The sequence below is a fragment of the Lissotriton vulgaris genome, chromosome 7 (assembly GCF_964263255.1).
Source record: "Lissotriton vulgaris chromosome 7, aLisVul1.2, whole genome shotgun sequence".
NCBI lineage: Eukaryota > Metazoa > Chordata > Amphibia > Caudata > Salamandridae > Lissotriton > Lissotriton vulgaris.
In genome coordinates this window covers 1,733,392,612-1,733,398,611 of record NC_141695.1, presented here as the reverse complement: position 1 = coordinate 1,733,398,611, position 6,000 = coordinate 1,733,392,612, and the positions used below count along the sequence as shown (strand labels likewise).

The 6,000-nt window shown below is 44.2% G+C and overlaps 1 pseudogene across 1 annotated transcript in view; it reads left to right on the top strand.

The window, feature by feature from the left end:
- The first annotated feature begins 296 nt into the window (after positions 1 to 296).
- Positions 297 to 6,000, top strand: part of LOC147706494 (epidermal differentiation-specific protein pseudogene) — a 46,757-nt pseudogene continuing 41,053 nt past the window's right edge. Inside the window, exon 1 of the transcript XR_015297648.1 lies at positions 297 to 401. The product of XR_015297648.1 is annotated as an epidermal differentiation-specific protein pseudogene (transcript). The remainder of the gene's footprint in view (positions 402 to 6,000) is intronic.

Here is a 6,000-nt window from a genome sequence, read left to right as displayed (position 1 = left end):
AAAGGCGAGGTCTGATCTTGACATAAGTCATCAGCACCTTCTGAGGGTCGCAACAAATTTGTAATGTCTCACTGTTTTGAAATGTTGAGCCAAACCAATGTGACGCAGTTAGTTCTGAAGCACATACGTCCAGTTAGACTGGTCTGAATCTAGTAGATATACTGTATTGGTTTCCTCTTGAACATTCCAGAGCAGGCAGCAGGACTTCTTCTGTGAGGCTGTTGAATGTGTGTATTCAACTTCAATAAGTTTACATTAACATTTTACATTGTCTGTATTGTTTCTCTTTTCTTTGCAGATCCAGCCATAATTGTCAGCTGCCTGCTGTGAGACTTGTCAAGAGCCAGCAGGAGTCCGCCGGAAGTCAACAAATTCTCTTTGGCAAACGAATTTGTGGAGAGGTAAGTGTGATAACTTTAGTGTCCTGTGTCATAGGTTTCTTATTAGGAAGCAAATGCTCAGGGAGGCGTGAGGCTAAAAGGGCCCTGGTTTCCATGTCAACTGCCTAAGTCTCACAAGTGGACCACCTCTTGTGACACTTGAGAGAAAGTGTAATAGATTCTACCAGACTCGACTGAGAGGTTATCGATAAACTGCAGCGATGCCACTCTTTTTTTAGTACATTGCCACAGGATGGTTGCTTTCATACTCCAGTGACATGCTTTGCTGTTAGCTGTTGTATGTTTTGGCAGATTGTCAAGTGCATTGTTTCTCTTCACAGTATTAACTCGCCATTAGAAATGGACTTTGTGCTAACAACATAGTGTTGGCTACATGTATGCATGCTAGGCTTGGTTCCCAGCACTACTGTAATCAGATGGCACTGGATTAGGTGAAACCTGACTCCACCCCATTTTCTAGGCTGCGACTCAGGGCACTGGTGGAACTGCCGTGTACTAAACAAGCATTTGCAATGAATAGGTCTCGCATTTGTGTAAGCTAGAGCTCTTAGAAGAAGGTACACTGCAAGGGAAGTTGAATTTCAAGTAAGGGCTGGTGCCCTCAAAGTTGCGTTAAGGGATATTACCATCTGTGTGGGGAAATGGTGTGAACCTTAAACTATAGCCGAGTGTAGTGGGTGAGAATTAAATACGTGGAAAGACTTAAACCTACATAAAATGGAGTGGAGGAAACAAGTTGTCCGAGTAGCCAGTCAGGGCGGCTCAAGAAGATAAACTCACCAACCTGAGAATGGATCAAATGGGGCAAGGTGATTAGTTGTAATTTTATTTATATAGCGCTTACTACATCTGATGAGGTGTCGAAGCAATTTGGGCAAGTTGCACGCTACTCCGTAACCCAAGGTGGAATATTGGTGGATTAGTATAGGAAAATGTAAGTTGTTAGTTGGAGCAATGGGCATGTGAGTCTATTAGTAAGATTGAATAGTAGGGACAGAGGAGGGAAGAGCTTATAAAGGGTTAGTTGGGAGATTACAGGAGTAAAATGAGGTTTAGGGTGAGTTACAGGAGGGATAGAGGAGGGGAGAATCTAGAAAGGGTTATTTGGGAGATTATAGGAGTAAAATGACGTTTGGGATGAGTCAAAGGAGGGATAAAGAGAAGAGTCTAGAAAGGGTTATTTGAGAGGGGAAAGTAAATGTAAAATCTATAGTGAGAGTAAAGTAATAAATATATAAACTCAGGAGAAGTCCTTTAATGACTGAATTGGCAGCTGTCTGTAAAGCTATAATGATGTGTTTTGGCACTCAGGTTAAAACAAAAACATCATTTATTCAGAATGTGAAACACTTTTATATGAAGATGTGTAAAGAGTAACCCTGGGCGTAGTTCTCGTAGTAGCGCTACGGGTAGCTACGCAAAGCGCACTTCGTGAGCTACGCTTAGCTACGCGAACTGCGTAGTGCACTGTGCAAAATGCAGTTCGCACTGATTGCACAGTGCTGGAAGCTTGTCACCACTGTGCAATCAGTGCAAACCGCATCTTGCACAGGGCAAGCGGTCATTTTGTGCTGCTCGAGTAGATTTCTACTCGAGTGGCAGCTTTCTCAACGCGGACCGGTAGTTTCTCAATTGCGAGCATATGCAATCACTCGCAATGAAAAACCTGACCTCCCCGCGTTGAGAATCTCGCTGGGAGGTTTATTTTCCACGCTCGCAATCGGCAACTTGATGTTGATGATCGCGAATGAGGAAAAAGTCTCGCCGGGATGTCATTTTGCTTGCTCGCGGTCGGCAACTTGACGTTGAGGATCGCGAGCAAGCTAAAAATGACCGCGACGCTACGCATTGCTACAAGTGTTTGCACTGTGCTACGTGCAATTTGCGTAGTGCAAAGTCGCACAAACGTCTAAAACTACGCGAGCGTAGCCTACTGCTTCGCTCAGGGTTAGTAAAGAAAGTTAAGTTCCCTCTGCAATCAGAGCAACCACATGTTTGGAAAGGAAACTGTGGAAAAGTGACATGACAATTTTTTGTTCGCACAGAAAGTACTAGTCTGATCGCTAAATTGGTGTCAATACATACTTTTTTTTCATTAGCAAAAAAGGTTCAATCCCCGGTTAAAATAACACACTATTGGGTAGATGTCGCATTATTTCCATTTGCGATTTCTAAATTGCGAAAATTAAGGAATCCTAATTTAGAAATCGCAAATGGCAATGCATTAATCCTTAATTGCGACTCACAATTTGCGAATCGCAATTAAGGAAACCCTTCCCATTGATTCCTATGGGCCAAAAAGGCCCATAGGAATGAATGGGAAGGCAATCACATTTTGCGAATTCCATTTTGCGAATCGCAAAATGTGAATGCAATTTCAAGGGTGCAGGGGGGGGGGTCCAAAGAACCCCTCCCTGCACCCCTGAAACTTAACTTTAAGATCCATTTACACACACACATGCCCTTGGGGCATGTGTGTGTGTAAATTTAAACTTTCAAAAATGCAATATGTGCATATTTGAAAGTTTTCAGTAATTTAGCATGAATTTCAACTTCATGCTATTTTACCCATTCCAAATTGCGAATTCGCAATTTTAAAATATTCATGCATAGCATTTAAGAAATCTCAAATTGCGATTTCTTAAATGCAATCGCAATTTTAGAAATCGCAACATGGTTGCGATTCCTAAAATTGCGAAATGCATGATGCATTCCAAATTAAAGAATTGCATTTGCAAACGGCCGAAAAATGCGATTCGCACCGTTTGCGAATGCAATTCAGTTTGATGCATCTAGGCATATATACTTTTTTTATTGTTCTTCAAACAGGACTTGTGCTGTAATGTACATATGACAATATTATTTACTTAACACTCCGCGGAGCTGCTGACTAATGAATACCTTGTCCTACTAGGGGCCCCGGGCAACAGCACCTTTAGTTGAAGAGTAAGAAAAGGGAAACCCTTGGAGAAACATTCCTAGACAGCTGCCCCTCGCTATAGCAGGAAATTGAAGCGGGTGGGGACAGCAGAGGAGGACGGATTCTGTTGCTGCAGTCAGTAGAGGAAATCCGATGGAGACTATTAGTATAGGGTGAAAGACGGAATCGGGTGAATTAAAAGCAGCGCAGACGTGCAAAGTGTAGGATAAAAACAGCAAAATAAGGAAAATGGAAGATCATGAACATGGGCGGCCGAGTTGGAGTGGTAAAACGTCACCTGGGAAAAAGCACATGGGCCTGATAAATGCAGCAACATAGCAGAAAACAAATTGAGACATGACACCGCAGACACATCTTATTAATCATCAACCCTAATTAAAAGTAAACAGTGCCTCGAAGAGTGCATGCCAAAAAGGTTTTCCTACTTGTGGAAAAAGATGAGCTTCTCCTTGTTGTACCTGTTCCTGCAACCCTTAGCAAAGCAGGACAGCACCATCTTCAGAAGAACACTAAGATTGCTGCACCTTTTTAAGAGAGCTACTAATTAATACTGTCTTAATTAATTTTGGCGACGGCCAGTGCTGGATATTGAACTTTTCATGAGCAGCCACGAAAAGGAAAAACAAGACCAATGCCCCTTAAAAAGAAGACCAAACAAAGGAGGTCATTACGACGGCGAATTGATTTCCGTTTGTCTGCCATTGTGCCGGTGCTTGGGACCGTCCGCCTGGATTGAGGCGGTCCCGAACACAAGAATACGATGCGACCACTACCGTGGTGGTCACATCATGTATCCCTGACATTGCAGCGGGTGCCACTGGCAGCAGCACCCACCTCAATGTCAGAAATACCTTGTTTGCATTTCTCTGCACTACGTGGCAGGCACCATGCTGTGCCTCCCACCTGGTGCAGGGAAATGTAGGTGCATACCACCCTCTCCCAACACAAGAGGGGGCCCGCTACAGGCCCCCAATTGCAATCCCTGCCAGTCTAGGAATGGAGATTTCACCACCATACACTGGCTGGTGGGGAGGCAGCATAGTAGTAGGGCAGACGGTACATGCTAAGCACTGTCACCATATTGGTGATGCAGCGTGGGTCTGCCGGCAATTGTAACAAATGCCTGTGGCAGACCCGTGGCGAGCGGACTTTGCGTCCGCCAGCACAATGCTCGCATATGTAATTTGGTGGGCGGAATAGTGCTTTATGATGGCGGCTTCACGTTTCACCGCCATCGTAAAAAAGCCCCAACGTTCTAGCCTACCAAACAAAAAAGCTCAACTGATGGTCGACATTGGAAATTGCAGAAAGACTAAAAAAAGAACATAAGGGAGGGGGAGGCATGGCGTGGGAGGAAGCATTAAAAGGATGTGGGAGGGAGAAATTCTATGGTTAGATCTAAGCAGATATGGCACCAAAGCTAAACACAGGCAAACAGTAACAGAGCAGCAAACCAAGAAAAAAATAGTCTCCCAAAGATCAGATGAGGAACCATAGCGTAATGAGACAGTACTTGGTCCCTACTGCATGGGAGATGGACAAAGAGGCAGGACTGACCACTAGCTAGCAAGGATTTGTGAAGGACATTGAAACAAACAAATCAAAAGCAGGGCGATGGCTTTAAGCCCACAAGAGTCGTTACAACAGGTCCCGAGTGCTCGACCTAAAAACACTTACCTGCGACAATTCCGACCCCTTCCTCACTACATGTGCTCCTCCTGCAACGTGACCCCTTGAGAAGTGCCTTAACCAATCCTGGCACTGATCTCATGCTGTTAGAGCAGCGCCCCAATTGGAGAGAGCGGCCTCACTTGCCTCTTCCAAGGACACTGCGGCCCTGCACTTACTCTAACCCAGCTGTCTTAAGACAGCTGGGTTAGAGGTTTCAAAGTGAGCATGCCTTGTTGGCTGTAGCAAGACGACCGTCCCAAACAACATGCACGCTTTGAAAAGTGCTGAGGCAGAAGCTGGTGTCACTCAGCAGTGGCCCTGCCCCCATCCTGATGCAAGTGTCAGGATGGGGTTATATTGAAAAATAAAATGGTAATAAACCAACTCTATCACCATTCTATTTTTCAATCCTGGGGCATGGAGGGGTATTTTAACGAGTGGGGTGACTCTCTTCCACTCAAGCGGAAGAGGTTCCCTAGCCAAGTATAGAAATTTCTCCGCCCTTGTTAAAACGTGGCCCTGTGCGGAAATGCTGCAATATTTTGTATTCTTATGACCTGCCACCATAGAAAGACATTTTAAAATTAGTAGAAAGATCCAAACTATTCATAGAAACAATAAAACAATTCAAAAGACATTGCACACTCCCAGCATCATTGTCGTAAAGAAGAACCACTATCGGTCCTCCACCGACTGTAGGGACGGATGTATGTCGTTACAACGCATACTTTTACAACGCATACCTTTACAACGCATTTTTACAATACAACATCCATTACAACGCATTCCATTACAACGCATGCCATTACAACGCATCTCTAAAAACTACCTTTACAACGCATTCCACTACAACGCATACTGCCTTTACAACGCATACCATTACAATGCATACCATTACATTGCATGCATGGTAAGTATTGGATAGTGTAGGGGTAACATTTACTATTCTAACTCCAGGGGGGTGCAACAGCGGGGTAATTGTTGGAT